Source organism: Asparagus officinalis, chromosome 3, assembly GCF_001876935.1.
Source record: "Asparagus officinalis chromosome 3, Aspof.V1, whole genome shotgun sequence".
NCBI lineage: Eukaryota > Viridiplantae > Streptophyta > Magnoliopsida > Asparagales > Asparagaceae > Asparagus > Asparagus officinalis.
The window spans coordinates 92686986-92712480 of record NC_033796.1 but is presented as its reverse complement, the minus strand read 5'-3'; positions in this window follow the sequence as shown (position 1 = coordinate 92712480).

Here is a 25495-nt window from a genome sequence, read left to right as displayed (position 1 = left end):
CTGCCGTGCCTTAGCCGCGGCACCTTGTCCTGCCGCGCTGCGTTGTGTTGCCTGACGATGTGTATATTGTTCCTCCATGTTGTTTCAAGTGGTACTTGTATGTCTGTAAGCATTTTTTTTAACGCCTAAATAACTGAGATTGTAGAACCTAGCCAAAATGTAGAAAAAATCATAATCTTATTCAAAATCTCCAACGCTCTCTTCTTCTTGTTAGAAAAGAGTCTATCATTGCGCTCCTGCCATATGCACCAAAGAAGAGCACAAAAGAGAACGTCTCTTTTCATCTTGCATTCCTTATTTCCCCCAGCAGTCCAATTAAGCCAAACTTCTTTTAAGGATTTCATTTTGAAGTCTTTCCCAATCTTTAATTTGAACTGAATAGATTTCCAAAGTGAGAATACAAACTCACATTCAATAAACAAATGAGTATGACTCTCTTCAACTTTAGAACACAAAACACAATTCAGCTCCAACTGAATTCCTTTTTTAGTCAAAATATCTTTTGTATTTAAACTCTGTCTTAAAGCTAGCCAAACCATAATTTTCACTTTTAAAGGAATGGAAAGCTTCCAGATATCTGCACAATCAAAACGTAAACCTCCATCAATAAGAAATTGATAGAAAGATTTAACAGAAAAAATACCATTTGTTTCCCACAACCAAATTCTGCTGTCTTCTTTTTGAACAAAATTTGTATCCTTGATGAGATTCAGTAAATTCAAAAACTGAAAAACCAAACTTCCTGTCAATTGCCTCTTGAACTTAATATCCCATATCCAGCTATTATTCCTTTTTTTCCTCAAATTGCTAACTGAAGCATAAGGATGAGAAGTGATAATAAAGAGGGATGGGAACAAAGAAGCAAGGGTATATGAGTCTAACCATTTATCAAGCCAAAATAAAGTATGATTTCCTTCTCCCACCTCCACACGAGTACTGCATAAGAAACTGTCAACATTGAGAAAAAGATTTTTCCAAAAATAAGATAACTGACCTCTATTTGAATGAATGAATTCTGACCAATCTTTTCTTTCATAGTATTTATAAAAACTGATCTGTTTCCAAAGCACCTGTTTATTCTCAAACCATTTCCAAAACCATTTCCCTAATAAAGCTTTGTTCATCGTTTTCAGATTTATAATTCCCAGTCCACCAAACAACTTAGGTCTACATATCTCCTCCCACTTGATCAAATTTGTACAACTTTTATGATCTAAAGACCCAGTCCATAAAAATCTTCTTCTCATCCTATCAATCTTATCAATAACCCATGAAGGGAATAAGAAAAAGGATAACCAGAAATTAGGCATCGAAGATAGAACTGAGTTAATTAAAACCAGTCTACCCCCTCTAGACAAAGTTTTGCCTTTCCACAAAGCCAGCCTTCTCTCAATTTTTTCAATCAAAGGAGACCAATCATCTTTTGTTAATTTTCCAGGCCTCAAAGGAATCCCCAAATGGGAATCCCCAAATAAGTAATGGGGAAACTCCCACTTTTACAATTCAACATAGTAGCCAAGCTTTGTTGTAAAGAATCATTATTCTCAAGAGCTATAAGAAAACTCTTGTTAAAACTGATTTTTAACCCTGAGGCAAGTTCAAAACAGTATAAAATCAGCTTTAAAACTGTCAGATGTTCCTTTTTATTTTTACAAAATATCAGTGTATCATCTGCATACTGTAAGCAGCAAACTTTGTGAGTCATATTAGAAGGACCTAAACCTTCAATAAGTTGAGATTCAATTGCAAGATTCAACATTCTGGTAAAAGAATCAGCTGCTAGAACAAAAAGAAGAGGTGACAGAGGGTCTCCTTGACGAACACCTCTTTTGGACATAATCCACCTTCCAGGCTTACCATTAACATTAATGGCAGACATGCCTCCATTTAGACACAAAGTGATCCATTTTATCCATTTATCACCAAACTTTTTTGCCTTCAACACCTCTATAATAAAATCCCAATCCAACATATCATATGCTTTCATGAAATCTAATTTTAATAAAATTCCTCCTTTTTTTTATTCTGAAAACAATCAGAAATAATTTCCTGGCCTGCAGCCACTCCTTCCAGTAAAAATCTGTTTTGGATAAAACCAGATTGGACAAGATCAATAAGCCATTCCAATTTAGCATTTAACCTATTACTCAAAACTTTGGTAATCACTTTGAAAATAACATTTAGAAGACTGATAGGTCTATAGTCATTAACTGTGACAGCCCCATTCTTTTTTGGAATAAGCACAATATGGGCATAATTGAGCCTATTAATTTCCAACTTACCCTCATAAAACTCCTCAAACAACTTCATAATGTCTGTTTTCACCGTATCCCAAAAAACTTGAAAGAATACAGCAGGAAATCCATCTGGGCCAGGGGATTTATCTCCATTCATATCAAATACTGCTTTATAGACTTCCTCTTCAGTAAAAGGAGTTTCAATATCATTAGGGCTCCAATCCACCACAGGGAAAAGTTTATTCCACTCTAGCTGACATCTATAAGGCTCTCTCTGTCCAAAAATCTTTTCATAATGATTTGAAAAAACTTGAGCTATTCCTTCTTCAGAACTCACCACCACATTATCTACATCAATTGACACAATCAAATTATTCCTTTTTCTACCATTAGCAATTTTATGGAAATAAGCAGTATTATTATCCCCTTCTTTTAACCAATGTGCTTTGGATCTTTGTTTCCACATTTGTTCCTCTTGTTTCAAAATCTCATTCAATTGCATGGAAAGATCATTTTTTTTAATCAATTCATCATCCTCCAAATCTCTATTTTCCTCTAAGACTTCCAATTCTAAAAGACTGTCCAACAAGTCTTTCTTCTTTTGTTTAACACTATAAAAACTGGAATGAATCCACTGTTTGATGCATTTTCTCATGAATCTCAGCTTACCAACAATATTCTTAGCAGCAGATAAACTTTTTGGTGCACATTTCCACCATAAAGGAACTCCCTTCATAAACTCCTTAGATTCTAACCAAATTTTTTCAAATCTGAACCTTTTAACAAAATTTTGATTATCTCCACTATCAAAACTAATTGGAGCATGATCAGATAATTGACTGCACAGACCTTGTTGTCTAGAAAAAGGAAAGGCATCTTCCCATTCAGAGTTGAAAAAAACTCTGTCCAACCTAACCATAGAAGGCAACCTTCTTTTATTAGTCCAAGTAAACTGTCTCCCATGTAAAGGACTATCAATCAGCTCTAATTCATTAGTAATCTCATTAAATTCCTCCATTTCTTTCCTATTAATAGTTTTACCTTTTCTTTCAGCAGCATTAGTAGTAACATTAAAATCACCCACCACAACCCAAGGTCCTGAGAAGATATTTTTGATATTCCTGAGCTCCTGCCAAAAAAGAGCTCTCTCACTGTTACTATTTGGACCATAAACAGAAGAAATGTTCCAAACAAAACCATTTCTCTTATTTTGAAGGACCACAGTCAAAACAAAAATTCCAGATTGTTCCTGCAACATCTTCCATTTATTGCTGTTCCAACCAATTAAAATCCCACCAGAAGCACCAATAGAGGGTAAACAAACCCACTCAAAAACATTGCCTCCCAGGCTATTTAAAATTTTATCATCAACACAACTCAATTTTGTTTCCTGTAAACAAATTATATCAAATTTGTTTAACTGGCAAAAGTCTTTAACACCAAATCTTTTGGTACTCAAACCAAGTCCTCTTACATTCCATGTAATCAACATATGTAATATAAACAAACTCCTCAATCACAAATAGCCAAAGACTACTCAAAAGTAGCCCTCTCTTGCTCCATTTGCCTCACTTTTTTTAAAGGATCAAAATCCCCTTGAGGTTCAAGATTAATGGCACAATTTGCAGCAAATTTTTTTAACTGCTTATCAGAACAGACATCAAAAAGAATAGGCACAAAAGAAGAACCCAAAGAAGAAGAACTTTCACCTGAAGAAGCTCCATGAGAACTTTTGTCAGAGTCTTTCAACGCAGCTCTTGATGTAGCTCTGTCCAAAGCAGTCATAGGTTCATAATCTACAAACCTGGAGCATCTTCTAACATAAGCAACTTTAGAGCTAAGACTATGCTCTGCAGGAGGTAAGGAATTCAAAGGTTGAATAATTGGAAAATCTTCTTCTCTTTCTATTCCCTCCTCATTGTTGTAAAATACTGATAACCAATTTCCCCCATCAAAATTTTCACTAACCAAAAGAGCTTTATTGTTAGACTCTTCTACTGCAACATCTTCTTTTACCTCCTGAACTACATTGTCTTCAGATATGATAGGAGACAAAGAGGTATTCACTTCCAACTCAGCATTCGAGGTATTCACTTCCAACTCAGCATTCTTAATATTATCTGCTTTCATAGCTTGATCCATCAGAAATTCATTATCAGGTTTCTTCACTTGATCTGGAACTTGCTCAACTTCACTATCTTTTGAAGATTTATTTTCCCAACTACCCCACACTGGCTTTTTGTTTTGATAAAAAGATTTGGCTTCATTCCACAGCCTGGCAGCTGGAGAATCCCATGGATTATTCCGTAGATCTTGTCTAACAGTCCATGAATTATTATCAGAAGAACCAGATCCACTATCCTTTCTCCCTTTAAACCATTTATCCTGATAAGAACTCTGATTATTATCAACTATATGATCCACTTTCTGTTTTTTCTTATCAGCTTCAACACTTTCACCCATAATCGACATAATAGAAACATCAACATTATACTGATTTTTCCCCACAAAAATCTTCAAAACTTTAGGAATATCAATATATTCTAGACATTTGACCAACACAACAGCATCCACAAATTCTGAAGCAGCATTTGTCAGTGGATCAAGATCAACTAAATCAGCAAAAGGTTTCACCATCAACTCAAAGGATTCCCTATTCCATAAATGAGGAGGAACATGTTTCAATTTAATCCATACCTGAGCAATTCTCTTTTCCACCACATTCCCTTCCCAAGCATTCCATCTTCTAAACTTGATTTTACAAGATCTTAGAGATATAACTCCCACTTTTATTAGATCCTCCATTTGCCTCCAAGGTTGAATTTTAACTAAAACTTCTCCATTAGTAAAAAGCCTCACATCCCAATGCTTATTTAAGGGAAAATAAGCTCTCAAATCTAGTTCCAATCTTTCTAACGATACATTACCCCCTTCCACAAAAGAAATTTTAGGGTTTTGACCAAAACGTCCTCCACCACCACGATTTCCAAAATTACCTCCAGATCTACCACCCAAATGACCACGACCTCCAAACCCAGAACCTCTACCTCCATTACCACGACCTCCACCTTCAGATCGAGAACAATTCTTAGCTTCATGATCAACTCCTTGACATATGCAACATACAATCGGATCTCTACAATCTTTTGCCATATGTTTCGATCCTCCACAACGAAAACACAAACTATTTCGTCGAATAAAATCAGCAGAAAGATGACTAAGAGGAGCAGATTTTTTGGTCTGAGGCGATCTAGGGTTTCGTTTAACAACGCTAACCCAGTCTCCTTTATTAACATCCACCTTTAACTCTTCTAGGGATCTGCAAGATGGGTCCAATCCAACCGTAGATTTTAACCCTAACCCAACCCCTTTGTTAACCCTAGTTACCTCAACTCTAGAATCCTCCACAGCAGGCTTGGGCTTTGAAATGGGCTTTGAGAAAAAAGAATCAGAAATTAAAGATGGGAACTTTTCACCCCAAATTCTCTGAGCCACAAAATTAGTTGTATCAATTGGCCCAATCAATTCCATCGGATTAAACCCTAAAACTGCCATATTTGCACTTTTTTTTCACTTTTTTTTTGAAAAAAACTGCCAAAATCACTCAAAAAGATCTTCAATCAAAAGAAGACTCAAACAAAGCAGCGAATCAGATCCTTTTTTTTAAAGTTCTTCTTCTTTTTTTTTATTAAAGAAGTGAATTCAACAAGATTCACTCAAAAAAATCCTTAAACTCAAAGGAAGAATCAAAAAATTCCCCAAGAATCAACACAGGAGAAAGCAAAAAGAAGAATCAAAACTAAAATCTCTTACCGTTAGGGTTAGACAAAAACCCTAATCGCTCCCAAAATCATCCCCAAAATCGCCCCTTGACTCTTCTCATGTCTAACCATTCCAACTGAACATCCTGTGGGGTACTATTTTTAGTAATAAGATAAGCAATTTCTCAAAAATCTTCTCCACTCCATTACACTTAAGAACTCACACAGTTCATCACTTTCCCACTCAAGTTCATCATTGACTTGATTGTCAAAGGAACAATGGGAGAGTTAGTCCCCGACCTCTTACGAGTTGCTATTTGTGCAGGGAGAAGCTACTCAACTCAAAACCAGATATTCGAAGAAGTTAGCGGCCCCTAATCAACCTGACCCCCATTTTATTATCTGTGTGATTATTAACATTAATAGTTTGGCGCTCACCATGGGGCCTTTTTCTTTTTCAAGCAAGTATGTCTGGTTCTGAGTATAGGGTTGATCGGTCTTACCCTGGAGAACAACACCAAAGCTACGTTACTCAAGCTCAGCTTGAAGAAACAGCTTAGAAGATCTCCTAATTCCTCTAACAGCAACTCGCTACCTTCACCAGCGAGCTTCTCAGTCGGTTTCCACAGTCGGAGCAAGCTACTTCCTCCCTCCCCCCACCTTCTGAAGACTAGCGATCAGGAACTCACCCCCCTTCTGGAGCACAACAAATAATCTCGCATCAGACTCCTCATGCTATTACCAAGCAGTAGAGGGATCACGTCGAGTGTGCGACCCCATCGCCACATCGGTCGACTCACCCTAAGGAACCTCACCGACGTCTACTCCCTGATCCTGAAATCATTAGTGAGAGCCCCGGTCTTGGTCACCTTAAGGATTACACTAGGGGAGCAGTCTCTAAGACTCTCCCCCACCATTGTTCCTCTCTAGCCCACTCTATTACCATGGAGGCCTCTGGATACGATGGGATGTATAGACCGATCGCAGAAGCCATCGGGGGAATATCCCCCTTTCCGATGACCTCATGAACGCCCCATGTGAGAAGTTCAAAATGCCTCACGTGGAGAAGTACAAGGGCGAAGGACACCCCTCTGAGCGTGTCCAGAAATATTATGATATGATGAGAATGCTCTAAGTATCAGAAGTAGTTATTTGCTGATGCTTCCCCATCACTCTGTCAAGGAGCGCCAAGCTCTGGTGGAACGCCCTCGAGAAGAAGTCTATCAGTAGCTTCCAACAACTCAGTCAGAAGTTCATCCATCACTTTTTAGCTGACACCAAGCAGAAGCTGCCCCTCATATGTTAATCCAGATGAGGCAAGAGCCCGAAGAGAGCCTTTGAGCCTACTTCAAGAGGTTTCAGGTGAAGAGGCTAGAGGTTAATGACCCGAGGAGTGTAGTTGCTATGTCCTATCTTGTGACCGGCTTGCAGAATAACGAATTGACCAACTAACTTACGAAGAAGTAGGCAGCCAGTTATGAACAGCTGATGGTCAGAGCTCATGGGTATATGGACATAGAGGATGCCCGATCTCATAAGGTGACAGTCAGGACCACAGAGACCTTCACGACCATGACCTCAATAGTAGCAGTAGCTACACCAGTAGCAGCACTAGCGCCACCCGCACCACCGACACCTACAACAGTTCGGTGGAGACACCAACAACAGAGTCAGCGAGAGCCCTCTCAGTGAGGCGGGAGTGGCCGAGAGACCCCTCGAGAGTCGACTCCTTCTCAAATTAGTCTGACAGGAGGGACCGAAAGGAGGACCCAGCGTCAAGGCCTACTCTCACTATCTTCAACACCTCCTTGCAGAAGCTCTCGGCATGGTCCAATAGGAGGGGCACCTCAATAAGCCCGCTCCTAAGATATATGATAGTATTGTCGCTACCATAGAGATCACGACCACCTCACTAACAATTGTCGTATCCTGAAGAGAGACATCAAGGATCTAATCCAGAGAGAATACCTGAAAAAGCTTGTCCCCCAAAAAGACCGGAGAGAAGTTGTCCTAGCCAAGGTACATGGAAGATCCTGCTGGTGGTTGTCTCATCCTCTGTTTGTGGAAAATTTTGTAGTAAAAGAAACAAAGGAAAAATTTGATTTGTATTCCTTTAATCTCAATTACAATTGGATTCCGATTACAAAAGAGAGGAGAATGATCTGAATTCTCCCCTTTGTTTAAAACTGGGTTCTTCACGGTGGTGATGGAGTGCCTCCCTCGAATGCTCGCGTCGAGTTTGCTCTCCGTTAACGATCCGAATATCGTGATTCGCTAGAATAATATCTTCTCCTCACGATTTGACGTTGTGGAGAACTTGCGTGGTAAGTTTTAGAACTCTGGACAGGTTGATAACTCTGAATGAATTTGAACTCTTGAAAAAGAGTTGATTTAACTGAATGTCGATTATAAGCCAAGGATGAAGAAGCTCCTTGTTGCCGAACGTTGAAGATGATCTTTGTTGGAGGATGATGCTGATCTCCTCAAAAGCTCGCCTAAGGATCTCTCCTATTGCTGCCACGCCGAAGGGTCAATCCGAGCCAAGAAATTCCAACCTTTAACTCAGTTGAGTTTTCTCGTTTTTATAGGGGATTAAATGGGTGTAACCGCCCCCTTAAATCACTCCTAAGTGGGGTGTAACCACCCCTAAATCGTGGGAAACGGTTTTAGAACCGTTCAGCTCATGTTGAATGAGTCAAACAACGCCCAAGTTGGCGTTCAGAACCCTAACTCTGCATTTTAGACTGGAGACGCGGAGTTGGGTACCCGCTGGGTGTTGAAAAACATGAGGGCTGCCCGTGCCTTGGAGTCTGAAGGTTGGAAACGCGAGGGTCGCTCGCGTTTTGCTTGTTAAAGCTTGGAAACGTGGGGGTCGCTTGCGTTTCAGGAATTGAAACGCGGAGATGACTTCCGCGTTTAAAAGGGTCTAGTTGACTTGTAGCCTCTTCTGTAGAGCGTTGTAAAGACCATTGTTGAGTGATCTTCGCCTTGGCTGCTCGAAAATATGAGAGTTGTCAGATTGTAATTCCCGATGTTGATTGTGAAGGCTGTTGAACTAAGACTTTCATCGGTTGTTGTGAAGGTTGTCAGATTATAACCTTCATCGATCTCATGAAAGTCTTCGAATTATAGCCTTCTAGAAGTCGCCAGATTGTAACTTCCATCATCGGTGTTTGATGGGAGATCAGCTATCTATTTTGATTTTTAGACAGCCTACAGAACCCCCTCCAAAGTTTTCAAAAGTTCGCGGTTGACTGGGACGAATTTTCGGAATACTTTGGATCTCAACTCTGATCTTGGAGCTGTTGATTCCTTGTCGTAAAGGAGTCGTTCTCTGCACTCGCTTCAAAGGCATCTTGGTTTAAGGGATTTGCTACGTAGGACCCGTATGAAGGTATGCGTCATAATCCTGCTTCTGGAATGCAGGGGTGGACCCCTGCATTTTTAACTTGAGACGCGGGTCTTACCCTTGCGTTTTAATTTGGAACATAGGTATGACCTCGGCGTTTGGTTTTTGCATCGCGGGTCTGACCTCAGCGTTTTGACTTAAGACATGGAAGTTGCTTCCGTGTATTTTTGACTAAGTCTTTGAGACTTGTCTTTAGCTCATCTGTTTCAAGTCCCGGCTCACATCCATTAAGCTAATGGACCTACGAACATGCATAGGATTTTTGGCAAACCCTCAACCATCAACGGATTTGATAAGTCTTTGCCGACTACCGTTTGAGTCGGGCTAGCATGTGAATTATTTGAATCCGTTTCACATATAACGTTGTGCTAAAAGAATGAACCCTTTTAGACTTGATGCTATGATTTTGAATACATAGACTTTGTTATTTTTATGGAAAAAAACTAACCGGCAACGCGTGTTAGGCGTAGGGTTATCTCTAATTAGGAATCGAGATAAAGTCCCCCATGCGTGTAAGGCATGAATTTCGGCGTTATTAATAACAACCTGCTACGATGTTGAATACGTAGACTTTTGTCCTTTTTACGGTGAAAGACTAACCGACAACGCGTGTTAGGCATTGACTTATCCCTACTTAGGATTCGTGATAAATTTCCCCATGCGTGTAAGGCATAGATTTTGATGTTATTAATAACGACCCGCTACGATATTGAATACGTAGGCTTTGTCACTATTTCTTCCTGTGTTACTTGAAACACTGAAAGAAAGTTGGAAGCACCAGAGGTGTAATATTAACTTGGCATGAATTTCCACTTAGAGTAAAATTCAGAAATTTTCTTTATTATTACTAGGATAATTCCAGAAAATATTTAATCCGCTAGGGATTTTATAATAAAAACTTGCTATTCTTGTTGAAAAGAGATTAACAAGTTTGTTGGGGGATTTGACTGTTAGAGGTGTGATGTTAACCTAACAGTATTTTATGGGCTTATCGATCTATTGAAGAGAGTCGATAAGTTGGTCTGATCGTCAGAGGTGTGATGTTAACCTGACTAAAATTTATGGACCTATCGCTCTATTAAGGAGAGTCGATAAGTTGATTTTGTCAGAGGTATGATGTTAACGTGACAGGAATGTGTTGCGATCGGAGCAACTTTGTGGACTTATCATCCTATTGAAGATGATTGATAAGTGGGTTATCAAAGGTATGATGTTAACGTGACAGGAATGTGTTGCGATCGGAGAAACTTTGTGGACTTATCATCCTATTGAAGAGGATTGATAAGTGGGTTGTCAGAGGTATGATGTTAACGTGACAGGAATGTGTTGCGATCGGAGCAACTTTGTAGACTTATCATCCTATTGAAGATGATTGATGAGTGGGTTGTCAGAGGTGTTTGATATTAACGTGACAAGAGAATGTGTACTTGTGACTTGCACAAGATTTTGGGAATTAGCATCTCGCTGGGGAAACTTGATAGGTGAGTTTATCATCAGAAGTGATGAATTTTGATGCTTGTGATTTGAATAAGATTTTGAAGACTTAGTGTCTTGCTGGGGAAGATTGCGATTTGTGCAATTTTGAGGACCTATCATCCTATTGGTAAGGATTGATAAGTTGATTGTCAGAGGTGTATGTTGTTAACGTGACAAATTGGGAGTAATGTGAGTTGAATGCATACTCTATGGGGATGATGATCATCAGAAGTGTAATGTTAACTCGACGATGTGAAAGATTCGTTACTCTTAATCCAATGGATTCCAAGTAACCAACCCCCAGTCTTGATTAAGACTTAGTAGGGGAATAAAAAGAGGTAGACAAGACACATCACCTAGTGGGGTACTATCCATGAAGTCGAAATAGAGGCACATCACCTGGTAGGCCATTATCTGATGAGTTTGACTATCAGAGGTAACTGTTAACGTGATAGTTTTGTGGACCTGCCATCCTACTTGAAGAGGATTGGCAAGAGAATTTGGAGGGAATAGACTATTAGAGGTAATAATTAACGTGATAGTTTTGATAGACCCGTCATCCTATTTGAAGAGGATTAGTGGGGGAATTTGGAGAAAACAGACTATCAGAGGTGATCATTAACGTGATAGTTTTAGTGGACCTGCCATCCTATTGAAGCGGATTGACAAGTTGATGGACTATCAGAGGTAAATGTTAACGTGATAGTTTTGATAGATTTTGTGGTTGACAGATGTATTCTATTAAACATAACAACTCAAAAAATTTATTACTCATAATCCAATGAACTACAAATAAACCAACCCCCAGTCTTGAACAAGTGTAGGAGAAAAAGGAGCAGACATGGCACATCACCTGATGGGCCACTATCTAACGAGTTTGACTATCAGAGGTAATTATTAACTTGATAGTTATTAGAGACCCTGGCATCCTACTGAAGAGGATTAGCTTCAGTGGCCGTAGTATCTTCCCCTTCTGACTGAGAAGATTGGGCTGGGTCCGATTGCTCAGGCTGATCCTGCCTATTTTGTTCTTCAGCTTTGATCCTGATAATAATCTTTTGAGTCTATTCGCCTTGAGAAATTAGTTGTCTCCAAGAACGGCATTCTGCAATTCCTATTCGGACTAGAAGGTCGGTTTGCAAGTTGTGTCGACAGGTCTCTACCAGTGTAGACTGTGTCATACCTGATGAACATCGCAGAGCCATGTTTTGAAACCTCTTGACGAAGGCTTTGACGAACTCCCTCTTCTTCTACTTAGTGGCGAGAAGGGTATGGATGGAGACTTCCATATCCTCTTTAAAGAATCTCGACAGGAAGAGTCTCTCTAGATCCGCCCACTTTTGGATACATCCGGCAGGCAGTTTCCTGAACCATTCAAAGGCAACTCCCTTGAGGGTGCCAATGAACAATCGAGCCAGAATGGCATCGTTTGATATCACATTCCCAGTCTGTGACTTGAAATGATAGATATGTTGATTCGGTGATCCCGTGCCGTCAAAAGTTAAACCGAGGGTCAAGGCTCGCGTTTTGCTTCGTTAAAGCTTGGAAACGTCGCCTGGGCCGTCGCCTTGCGTAGTTCAGGACATTTGGAAACGCGGAGATGACTTCCGCAGTTTAAAGGGGTCTAGTTGACTTGTAGCTCTTCCTGTTATGAGCGTGTAAAGACATCATGTGAGTATCTTGCTTGCTGCCTCGAAAATATAGAGTTGTCAGATTGTATATTCCCGATTTGCATTGTGAAGGCTGTTGAACTAAGATTTCATTGTGTTGTGTGAAGCGGGCAGATTATAACCTTCATCCAGATCTCCAGAAAGTCTATCGATATATAGCCTTCTAGAAGTCGCCACGATTGTTGTAACTCCATTCATCGGTGTTTGATGGAGAATCACTATCTATGTTTGATTTTTTAGACAGCCTACAAGAACCCCTACAAGTTTCTCAAAAGTTCGCGTGTGTTACGGGGAAATTTTCGTAATACTTTGGGGATCTCAACTCTGATCTGGAGCCTTGTTGTGATTCTTGTGTAAGTAAGTCGTTCTCTGCACTCCGCTTCAAGAGCAATCTGGTTTAGGATTTGCTACGCTAGGACCCGTGCATGAAAGGTATGCGTCATAATCCTTGTTCTGGAATGCAGGGGTGGACCCTTTCTTTAACTGAGACGCGTGGTCTTTACCCTTAGGTTTTTAATTTGGACATTAGGATTGTACCTCGGCGTTTGGTTTTTGCATCGCGTCTGACCTCAGCGTTGACTTAAGACATGGAAGTTGCTTCCGGTTATTTTGACTAAGTTTTTGAGACTTTGTCTTTGCCTCATCTGTGTGCAGAGTCCGCTTCACAATCCATTTAAGCTAATGAATACGAACATGCATAGATTTTTGGAACGCTCACCAGTAACGGATTTATAAGTCTTTGCGACACGTTTGAGTCGGGCTCAAGATGTAATTATTTGAATACGTTTCACATATAACGTTGTGCTAAGAATGAACCCTTTAGACTGATGCTATGACTTTGAATACACTAACTGTATATTTTTATGGAAAAAATAACGCGGCAACGCGTGTCTTAGGCGTAGGGTTATGCTCTAAAAGAAATGAAGGAAAATTTTGATTTGTATTCCTTTAATCTCAATTACAATTGGATTCCGATTACAAAAGAGAGGAGAATGATCTGAATTCTCCCTTTTGTTTAAAACTGGGTTCTTCATGGTGGCGATGGAGTGCCTCCCTCGAATGCTCGCGTCGAGTTTGCTCTCCGTTGACGATCCGAATATCTTGATTCACTAGAACAATATCTTCTCCTCACGATTTGACGTTGTGGAGAACTTGCGTGACAAGTTTTAGAACTCTGGACGAGTTGATAACTCTGAACGAGTTTGAACTCTTGAAAAAGAGTTGATTTAACTGAATGTCGGTTATAAGCCAAGGATGAAGAAGCTCCTCGTTGCCGAATGTTGAAGATGATCTTCGTTGGAGGATGATGCTGATCTCCTCAAAAGCTCATCCAAGGATCTCTCCTGTTGCTGCCACGCCGAAGGGTCAATCCGAGCCAAGAAATTCCAACTTTTAACTCAGTTGAGTTTTCTCGTTTTTATAGGGGATTAAGGGGGTATAACTGCCCCCTTAAATCACTCCTAAGTGGGGTGTAACCGCCCCTAAATCATGGGAAACGGTTTTAGAACTGTTCAGCTCATGTTGAATGAGTCAAACAACGTCCAAGTTAGCATTCAAAACCCTAACTCCGTGTTTTAGACTAGAGACACGGAGTTGGGTACCCGCTGGGTGTTGAAAAACGCGAGGGCCGCCCGCGCCTTAGAGTCTGAAGGTTGGAAACGCGAGGGTCGCTCGCATTTTGCTTGTTGAAGCTTGGAAACGCGAGGGTCGCTTGCGTTTCAGGAATTGAAACGCGGAGATGACTTGCGCGTTTAAAAGGGGCTAGTTGACTTGTAGCCTCTTATGTAGAGCGTTGTAAAGACCATTGTTGAGTGATCTTCGCCTTGGCTGCTCGAAAATATGAGAGTTGTCAGATTGTAATTCCCGATGTTGATTGTGAAGGCTGTTGAACTAAGGCTTTCATCGGTTGTTGTGAAGGTCGTCAGATTATAACCTTCATCGATCTACGTGAAAGTCTTCAAATTATAGCCTTCTAGAAGTCGTCAGATTGTAACTTCTATCATCGGTGTTTGATGGGGGATCAACTATCTATTTTGATTTTTAGACAGCCTACATCCTCGACGATGCCAGGATAGTCGACCCCCAGAGCCCAGCCATAAGGGGGTCATCAACACGATTAGTGGTAGCCCCACCGCCAAAGGGTCATATAACAATGCTCGGTAGAGGTATGCCAAGAGGGCATTGTAGGTCGACCACTCTGATAAGAGGTCAAGAGCGGAGGAGCCTATATCTTTTGGAGATGCTGACCTAAAGGGCATCAAGACACCTCATGATGATCGTATTGTCATAACAGTCGAGATTGACAGCTTCCAAGTTAAGAGGATTATGTTTGACACGAGAAGCTCGGTGGACATCTTGTATATCGATGCCTTCAACCAGATGGGCATCGACAAATCTCGGTTGCTCCCCTGTAGAGGCCCCATCATTAGATTCACTAGTCATTCTCTCTTGTCGAAAGGGATGTTCACTCTCCCCTTAACGGTCGGATAGTACCGTAGGCAATCCATCGTCCAAGTCCAATTCCTGGTGATGAATCTTAAGTCGGCCCATAATATCATCTTGGGTTGAACCACCCTCCACCTTTTGCAGGTCATCCCTTCAACCTACCACCAGATGATTAAATTCCCTACTCCTAACAGAGTTAGGGTTGCTAGGAGCAACCAGCGAGAGGCCATGTCCTGTTACCTCTACTCAACCAAGTGTAAGGGTGTGCTAGAGGCCTCGCCTATTGAGAAAACATGACTCCAGATGGAGAAAGCAACTGAGCGACAGAGGACGACGCCGGTGGAAGAGCTCCATGAGATACCAATCGATCGGGAAGGGCAGAAAACGGTCAAGATTGGATCCAGCTTAGTGGAGCTCTTGCGGGGAGGGGGGAGGGGGTGTTGATAGAATTCTTGCAGGCAAACACTGATGTGTTCGCCTGGGGGCCCGAAGATATGCCAGGGATTCCCCCTGGAGTAATCAGTCATGAACTAGCAGTCGACAGGAACACTAAGCCTATGCGACAGAAGAAGAGACATCTCGGCCCTGAATGACAGAAGGTTGTTGCCAACGAAGTCGAACGACTCCTTAGAGATGGTTTCATTCGGGAAGTCTAATACACTGAATGGCTGGCCAACGCGGTGTTGGTAAAGAAGGCGCTGAACAAATAGAGGATGCGTATGGACTTCACTAACCTTAATAAAGCTTGCTCCAAGGATAGCTACCCCCTGCCTCGAATCAATCAGTTGGTTGACAAGAGTGCGAGGCATGAGCTGCGTAGCTTCATGGATGTCTTCTCCGGCTACAAACAAATTTTCATGCCGGTCAATGACCATGAGAAGACCTCCTTTATCACCAAAAGGGCCTATTGCTACAAGATGATGCCATTCGAACTGAAGAATGCTGGGGCCACTTACCAGAGACTTATAAACAAAGTCTTCTAGCACCATATCGGCCACAATTTCGAAGATTATGTGGACGGCCTGCTAATGAAGTCGAAACAAGTGTCGGCCATATATTAGATCTAGACGAGACTTTCTCCACCCTCCAATGCTACTGCATGAAGCTTAATCCCGCCAAATGTGCCTTTGGGGTACAATCGGGAAAGTTCCTGGGGTTCATGATTACACAGAGAGGCAGATCAACCCCAAAAAGATAACCGCCATAGAGCGACTGCCTGAGCTACTCACCTTGAAGGATGTCCAAAAGCTAAATGGGAAGATAGCGGCGCTAGGTCGATTCCTCTCTAAATCTACCAAGAGGAGCCTCACATTCTTCAAAACCTTGAGGGGAAGCAAAAACCTGAAGGAGAGCATGATTTGGACAACTGAATGCAATGAACCTTTTCAGGATCTCAAGGCCTACTTGAGTACCAAACCATTACTAAGTTAGCCCATAGATGGAGAGACTTTGGACCTATATATGGTCATATCCTCTGAAGCCGTCAGCTCTGTCCTAGTTTAAGAAGAAGAGAACATCTAGAAACCCGTGTACTACATGGGCTAAATTCTAAAAGTTGGTAAACTCAACTACCCCCGTCATAGAAAAGGCTACTTTCACCCTCATCATCATCACGAGGAGACTATGCCCTTACTTCCAAGCCCATACCGTAATCGTGCAGACAAGTCTGCCTCTGAAGAAAGCACTAGGTACCCCTACAATCTCCAGGAGAATGGTTGCATGGGTAGTTAAACTCAGTAAATATGAAATACAGTTCAAGCCCAGGACGATGATCAAAGCCCAAGCATTGGCCGACTTTCTGATTGAGTCACCCTCGTCAAGTGACAAGCCAGACACCCCCTCACCGTCGACTCACCAAGAACCTCCAGTGCCCCCAGCGGTCCGGGCACCTACCCGAAAGATCTGTCACACTCCAAAATATGATTCATCCGAGTTTGCCTTTGTAGGGTGTAAATTTGATTTCCAGAAAACAGGGAGTTTCGTTTGTATTGATAAGAAGGCTTATTACAAACTAATAATCAAATGTTTATAACAGAAGCAGAGGGAATGCCCTCTTTGTTTAGTGTGGCTAATAATCAAATGTTTATAACAGAAGCAGAGGGAATGCCCTCTTTGTTTAGTGTGGGGACTTTAGGTGGCTATAGGACGCTTCGCTCGATGCTTGTGTCAAGTCTGCTTCCCTTGGACCATTCGATCGAGGTTGCTGGAGAGCTTTAGTACACAGTAGAAGCTCGAGTCGATGGAGTTCAGGTCTGCTTAGTTCGCCGGCGATCAGAGCTCAGAACCAGGCAGTGGTGCTGCAAGGATTATGCGAACAGCTTGGTCTCAACTGCTTTTCTCTCGGTTTTTTGACCTCTCTCAAAGTTTGCTGGAAGAGGCTTTTAAATGGAAGAAGGACAGCTTGACTGCTCCTTGAATTATGGGATGTGACCATACATTGTTCGGAGATATCCTGCTGCTCATCCGTACCACCAGTGGTCATTCGAAGAGCTGTGCTCTGCATCACGTTATGTAGGAGTGGGAAAGCCCCTCCTCGTATGCGTGACAATTGCTATTCGATGCTTGCGTGGATCTGACCAACCACCGAGCGCCGGCGGCTCTCGCCCTTTGCTTGGACAACTGAGGTGAGTCACATTTATGAGAGTGCAGACTGCTTTGACATCTGTCTGCTCACTTGTACTGTGGGCGGCTATTCGGCGGGCCTGGAGTGTCGTGCCTTCTCTCTTCAGGTCAAGAGAGGCGGGAAAGCATGTTCCTGGCACTCGAGTGGGTTTGGACAGCTCGCCGAATGCTGGCGGATTCGTCTCCTTACTCAGACAGCCGAGGTGAGTTGCATTTATGAATGCTCAGGTCGACTCGACACCTGTTCAGTCCTTCGCACTGTGAGCGGCCGCTTGACGGTCTTGGAGTACTGTGCCCTCTCCCTTCGGGTCAAGAGAGGTGGGAAAGCCCATCTCAGCACGTAGGGTAGCAGATATCTGGCCATATTGGCGGCCATGGGATTTGCGGGTGGATTCGACTTTGGACTCGGGCAGGCGAGTTGTGTAAAAGTTGAAATTCCGCTATTCCCAGTTGATTCTGGCTCGTACAGGCGAGTTGACCATTCAAGTGAATTTCTTGCAAGCTCACAGAGGTATTTTTTTACCGTCTACAAGACCCCCTTCAAAGTTTTCAGACCTAAACTGGCTTGCATATGGTCTGGAATACTTTGAATGATGAAGTTTTTGGCGAAGTAAGCGCACTTGGTTTCTTTCAGGATTTTTAGCAAACCCTCAGCTATCAACGGGTTTGATGTGCCTTTACCGATCACCGTTTGAATCGGGCTAGCCATACTATTCCCCTCAGTATGATGAGTTGTCGAGTAGTTTCTCTTAGACTTGATGCTAAGATTTCTACTCTCAACCTCAGCCGTTCGAGGCATGGTTTTAAGCGAGATCATCTCTTTGGCATTTTAAAGCATGGGAGAAGTCGGGTTATCTGTCGTTTGTCTCCAAGAGCGAATGAGCCGTTCAGGCGAAGTTAGGTTTTGGAGGCGAAATTCTGTTCGACTTGCGGATTTGGGTCGAATTTTCGCAGGCGAGACCTTTCTTTTCGGGCGAAACTCGGTTCGGTGTGGGTGAGCCACGCGTCCGCTGGTGGGCTTCGTGCTTCCCAGCTAAGACGGCGTGGTTCCGTCACGTTGCGCTCTGACGTGAGCTTCGTGTGCCTTGTCTGGATCGTGGCCATAGTTTTCGAACCTGGCCGTTAGATACAACCGTCAATTTCGACTTGGGTCTCGGGTTTTTCGATCGGCCCGTTTCCCGTTTTGACGTGGCATTTCGAAATATCAGGGGCAATCTGGGCCGTTGATTTTGATCGTGGTCACGTCTCTCGCCCGCCAGTATTTCACTTTTTGAGGTGAAATAGATGCATAACATGGCCGTTCTTCTTGCTACTACCAATCTTGTCTGATAAATCAACAAATAAATCAATGCCTTCATCATTGTGCACATTGAGTGGAGTAAATTCATTGCTGATCCTAACACCAGAAACTGGGACACTGAAAGGACCCATGATACGGGTGTATCTTCTCTTTGGGAGCTTAGCGATCCTCATGGGAGCTTGAGGATAGATGATTCTCATGGTATCTTGAGAATAGAGTAGAGGAGTCGTGGACGAGGCCATTGGAAGCAACGAAGTCGAAAGGATTCATCAAAACTGCAGAAATTACAGTTGGACTCTGTCCGGTCGACCGGCGTGGTCACGGCGGTCGACCGCATCGTGCACGGACCCCAACTGTGTCTCGGGACTGAGATCGGTCGACCGATGGTGGCACTGCGGTCGACCGGAGAACCCTGTAATCGATTTTCCAGATTTCGTCGTTCTGACCGGTCGACCGACTTGGGCACTGCGGTCGACCGCGTCGCGGATCCGGGCCTGGGTCTGTTTCCTGCTCCAGTTGGGATTTCTGTTTAGTATAAATAGAAACACGACTTTTCTAGGGTTTAGAACTCAGTTTGTAATCAGAAAAGAGATCAGGGAGGTTGTTCTTTGATCTAGAGAGATTGTGAGAGAGAGATTTGTAAAATCCAATTGATTCTCATAATCTAGAGAAGGTATTTTCCTTCGCCCTAATTCAACTCTTGTGTTCTTCTGTCGTTTTCTTCTTTACCCACTCTTGATAATTCCGCGATCAAGAGCGCTCGCACGGCAACTCGTATCAAGTTGGTATCAGAGCACCTAGATCCTGTGAAGGGGGAACTTGTGTATGGTCCTTACTCGCTCACAGTACAAGAAGCTTGGCGAGATCCTTATTTCTTTGGAAGGAGTCCAGAAATTAAGGAGGGAGAAGATGACTGAAGCAGATAATTCAGCGAGACTTGATGCCATGGAGAAGCAGATTGAGACGATCGGGATGACTCTTACTCAACTCGTGGGTCTAATCAACGGAGGTGACAAAAAGGAGGAATCTTCTTCGAAGGGCAAGAAGAAACTCGTCGAATCCGACGAGGAACACGAGGAATCTGATTCAGAGGGGGAGACTGAGATTGTCAAGACCGTTGGACATCAAGGGGGTAAGAACAACTACCAAAATCTGAAGATTGACTTCAAGGTTGAGATTCCTGTTTATGATGGGAGTATCAACGTGGAGAAGCTTGATGATTGGATCGAACGTATGGAGATGTACTTCACTCTCTACGGATATTTGTCCAAGGAGAAGATAGTGTTCGTGACATTGAAGCTTTCCGGGCACGCTTTGACGTGGTGAAAATCCTATTGCAAACAGGAGAAGAAAGCGGCGTCGTGGAACAAGTTCAAGGAGCTACTACGAAAACAGTTCTATCCAGTGGGGTTCCTTGAGGAGCGTTGGTACAAGTGGTACGGCTTACGTCAGAAGTTTAATCAGACCGTTTAAGAGTACACGACGGAGTTCCAGCAACAGGCGATGGTCCTAAACATCGCAACATCCGAGTACCCCATCTTCATGAAGTACTTGGAGGGTCTGAATGATTACATCCGGAAGGAGATGAAGCTGTTTTCAGTAGAAACCATCGCAGAGGCGAGTGTGAAGGCCATTGCCATTGAGGGCCGGCAGAACAAGGGCAATGAGACAAAGGGGGATTCCAAACCATCGGGGAGCAAGACGGGTGGCTCTCAGTCTAAGGATGAGAAGAAGAAGGTTGACTCGGGGAAGGCAGGATTGACATGTAATCACTGCAAGCAGACAGGGCATGTGGTTGATCGTTGCTGGGATAAGTATCCTCATCTGAAGCCAAAAGGATTGAAGAAGAAGGAGGAGAAGAAGGCGTACGTGATAGCACAGGGTCCGAAGGAGGTTCCTGGGATGACCGAACCCAATAGCAGTCTCAACCTTATGGCGGGGAAGCAGGCTACCAAGGAAGATGACGACCCGAGGGAGCAGCTCTTTGTTCTGAAGTTGCAGGTCAAGACCAGTTTAGTGGATGCTATTGTAGATCCAGGAAGTCAGAAAAATCTGATATCTGAGGCGTTAGTACAGAAGCTGGGATTGAAGACGGTGAAGCATCCGAAGCCCTATCCATTAGGGTGGATTCAGAAGGAGGCGGGATTGAGTGTAGTGAACCAGTGTTCATTCAGATTTGCACTCCATGAGTCGTATATTGACGAGGTCACATGCGACGTGGTTCCGTTGGATGTTTGCCAAGTTATTTTGGGCAACCCTTATTTGTGGGATAGATACGCCGTATATGATCGGCGAGCCCAAAAGTAGATACGCAGTATATGATCGGCGAGCCCAAAAGTATACGTTCACCAAGAATGGCGAGCAATTCATTTTTCGTTCGGCATCTCTTCCACAGGAGACGAGCTTGGTGACAGTGACTCAGGCTAAGAGGTTGGTGAACGCGGGCAGGAAGTTCGTTTTATTGTTCATTCGGCCGTATGAAGAGCAGCTGAGTAGGATGTGCTTGTCCACCTTGAGCAAGCTCCAGGAGGGAGATCTTGACAGGTTGAAGGTCAAGTATGCGGACTTGTTTTCGGAGATCACGGGACTACCACCACGTCGAGGTGTAGAGCATGAGATTATGTTGACAGGGGAGAGTTCCTTACCTAACATAGGCCTATACCGCACATCAGTACTAGAGTCCGAGGAGATCAAGAAGCAAGTTCAGGAGCTCTTGGAGACAGGAGTGATTGTGCCAAGTTGTTCGCCTTGCGGGTCACCAGTGTTGTTGGTGCCCAAAAAGGATGGAGGCTGGCGCATGTGCGTAGATTATCGGGCACTCAACAAGATTACCATCAAGAATCGCTACCCATTACCGCGGATCGATGATCTTATGGACCAGTTGGAGGGAGCGAGGTTTTTCACGAAGCTGGATTTGAAGTCTGGTTACCATCAGGTGAGGATTCGGGAGGAAGACACTTGGAAGACTGCGTTCAAGACCAAGCAAGGCCTGTTCGAGTGGTTGGTGATGCCGTTTGGATTGTGCAATGCTCCGGCTACCTTTATGAGGCTTATGAATGATTTGTTGCGACCCTTTATAGAGGTTTTTGTGATAGTTTACCTTGATGATATCTTAGTGTACAGCAGGACCTGGGAGGAGCATCTTGTTCATGTTGAGAAGGTATTTGAGGTGTTGCAGGGCGGACAGCTGAAGCTCAACGGGAAAAAGTGCGAGTTCGGGAAGGACGAGTTGGTGTATCTCGGCTTCATCGTAGGGAAGGGCCAGCGGAGGATAGATCCAGGCAAGGTGGAGGTGATCACAAAGTGGCCGACGCCGAAGACAGTGACTGAGGTGAGGAGCTTCATGGGAGCTTGCCAGTATTTGCGCAAGTTCATTCGACATTTTTCGACTTATGCGGCACCGTTACATGGCCGCACAAAGGCTAAAGTTCAGTTTGAGTAGGGAAGGACGCATGAGGAGGCTTTTCAGTTGCTAAAAAGGAAGATCTCGGAGGCACCAGTGTTGGCGTTGCCAAATTTGCAGCGGACTTTTGAGGTAGAGACCAACGCGTCTAATTATGCGATGGGCGCGGTGTTGATTCAGGATGGGAAACCGGTGGAATACTATTCTGAGAAGTTTTCGGGTGCTGTTGCGAACTACCCAACCTACGACAAGGAGTTCTATGCACTATATCAAGCAATTAAGCATTGGATGGTGTACTTGTTAGGGAAGGAGGTGGTCGTGCATTCGGATCATAAGCCGTTGGAGTTCTTACATGCCCAGACAAAGCTACAGCAGGCACGACACATGAAGTGGATGTCCTATTTGATGGCTTTCAACATCATTATTAGGTACAAGAAGGGGGCGACGAACAAGTTGGCCGATATGTTATCTCGCCCACCGATAAGGTCTTTGTTGGTGGCGACGCGTATTCAGCCCTTGGTTCCGTTGGAGTATGTACAGCTGTATGCATCCAGTAGAGACTTCGGTAGTGTGTTTGAGCAGGCGAAGGCTGGTCGAAGGGGGGAGTATGCACTTAGAGAAGATGGCTTGTTGTATCGTAGGACATCACTATGCATTCCGGAGGATAGTGATAGGTTGCAGTGGATTTGGGAAGCACATACCTCGCGTGTGCAAGGGCATTTTGGCATTCAGAAAACGCTTCTCAATCTACGGCGACATGTGTTTTGGCCACGGATGCTTGATGATGTGACCAAGTATGTTGGAGGGTGTAAGTTATGTTGTATTTCGAAGCCTTCTAACAGAAAGAGGGGATTGTACCTACCCAGTGGACGGCAAGGAAGGGAGTGAGAGACAACGTGCTCAGCGATTTCTTGAGAAGATTGCAAATATTCATGCCACGGTTGAAGCTCAATTGAAGAAATCGCAAGCTAAGTACAAGGCGAAGCATGATCAACATCGGGTTCCTTGTAACTTTGGTAAAGGCGATATGGTATGGCTAAAATTGAGTAAGGAGAGGCTCAAAGGAGAAGGGAAGAAGTTGAAGCCTATTCGTTATGGTCCATTTCGGATTATCGATCAGATTGGCGACAACGCTTTTCGTTTAGATTTGCCACCTTACTTAGGCATGTATTCGGTGATCAATGCCGAGTACTTGAAGTTGTTTGAGCCTCCATTATTGGATGATGAAGGTGATGACAAGATGATCTTACCGCATGTTGAAGACTTGTGGTTTGATAGAGAGGAGCCACTGAAAGAAGATTGCATTTTGGAACGGAAGACGACCAAGACGAGGCGGGGGACAAAGGAGTCGTTTCTCATTGGGTGTCAAGGTCAGGTTCCTAGCAAGGCTAAGTGGTTTAACAGAGAAGGAGGGGCTCGCGAGTTCCCTCAGCTGAAGTTCTAACTTGAATGGGACTTCAAGTTCCTAAAGGGGGGACCCATGATACGGGTGTATCTTCTCTTCGGGAGCTTAGCGATCCTCATGGGAGCTTGAGGATAGATGATTCTCATGGTATCTTGAGAATAGAATAGAGGAGTCGTGGAAGAGGCCATTGGAAGCAACGAAGTCGAAGAATTCGTCAAAATTGCAGGAATTACAGTTGGGCTCTGGCCGGTCAACCGGCTTGGTCGCGGCGGTCGACCGCTTAGTGCACAGACCCAGACTATGTCTCGGGACTGAGAGCGGTCGACCGGAAAACCCTGTAATCGATTTCCCAGATTTCGACGTTCTGACCGGTCGACCGCCTTGGGCACTGCGGTCGACCGCGTAGCGGTTACGGGCCTGGGTCTGTTTCCTGCTCCAGTTGGGATTTCTGTTTAGTATAAATAGAAACACGACTTTTCTAGGGTTTAGAACTCAGTTTGTAATCAGAAAAGAGATCAGGGAGGTTGTTCTTTGATCTAGAGAGATTGTGAGAGAGAGATTTTGTAAAAATCCAATTGATTCTCATAATCTAGAGAAGGTATTTTCCTTCGCCCTAATTCAACTCTTGTGTTCTTCTGTTGTTTTCTTCTTTACCCACTCTTGATAATTCCGCGATCAAGAGCGCTCGCACAGCAACTCGTATCATCTTTGGCAGCTTCCCCAACTTAGGGCAAAGCCGGCCCATTTTTGGGCGGATTTTGTATTTACTCATAGGGGACGATTTCTGCCTCTACAGGCGAAATTGACTTGTATTAGGTGGAGGCGAATTCGTTCTTGATAGGCGAGTTCGACCTTTTCTCTGGTAAAAGGGGAGCATTGTTTTCGCTTTCCGTCAAGCGAATTTGCCCGTTTCTTTTTTTTTACTTGATTGGCGGATTTATCCTTAGGGCGGATCCTATCCTGAATCTTGGTTTTTCTTTTTTTGCAACGACCTTTTCTGACGAAGCCCTTCCGAAGGGCGCGGTCATCGGTCTCGCCGGAGGCACAGGCTATATGGCGCCTCCTCGATTTCCTTCTCTGGATCCGATGCCCTCATTCGCTGCTGATAAGCCCTACAGCTTGATGAAGAGGGTTACAGATGGTCATCATTTGACATTACGTGAGTTGACGACCGATGCGATGCTGACAGATGATGCCAGGACGGAGCTGTCAAAGCCTCAGTTCTTCTTTGGTGATGCTATGACTGATCCTTCCGTTCTGCTACTCAAGGAGAGCAGGTGGTTCCGCACAGTGGAAGGGACTCACTATTACCTCCCCAGCATGCCGAGGGGGTTCTCGATCGTCGAGCTACGGTCTCTCGCGGTTCCCCGAGTGATGAACTGGGATTTGACCCCAACTCAGGACGGGGTCACCTGTGGCATCTTTACAGGCTCCACGGCTGGGTATGGAGTGGAGAGTTCTTGTAAGCGCGTGACGGGTCTGCGCCCTGGCCTACCGTCCAACGAGCCGCCGGTAGGAGAGACGACGGCGGTCGCAGAGACGTTCCGCCATCGCTTCTTCCGAGCTGGCGGGAGATTTCCCCCAAAAGACTTCAGAGCCCCGGGGTGGGTATATTCTGTGCCTGGCAGCGGCACTTGGTGGTCCAAGATCACTGACTACGTCCTGGCTGAGAATTCTGACCTTAAGAATTCGGAGCTGTATGTGGCCATTCAACCCACTCGACATGGTTTGAGGATTAATACTTCTCAGTTCCACAGCATCTTGGAA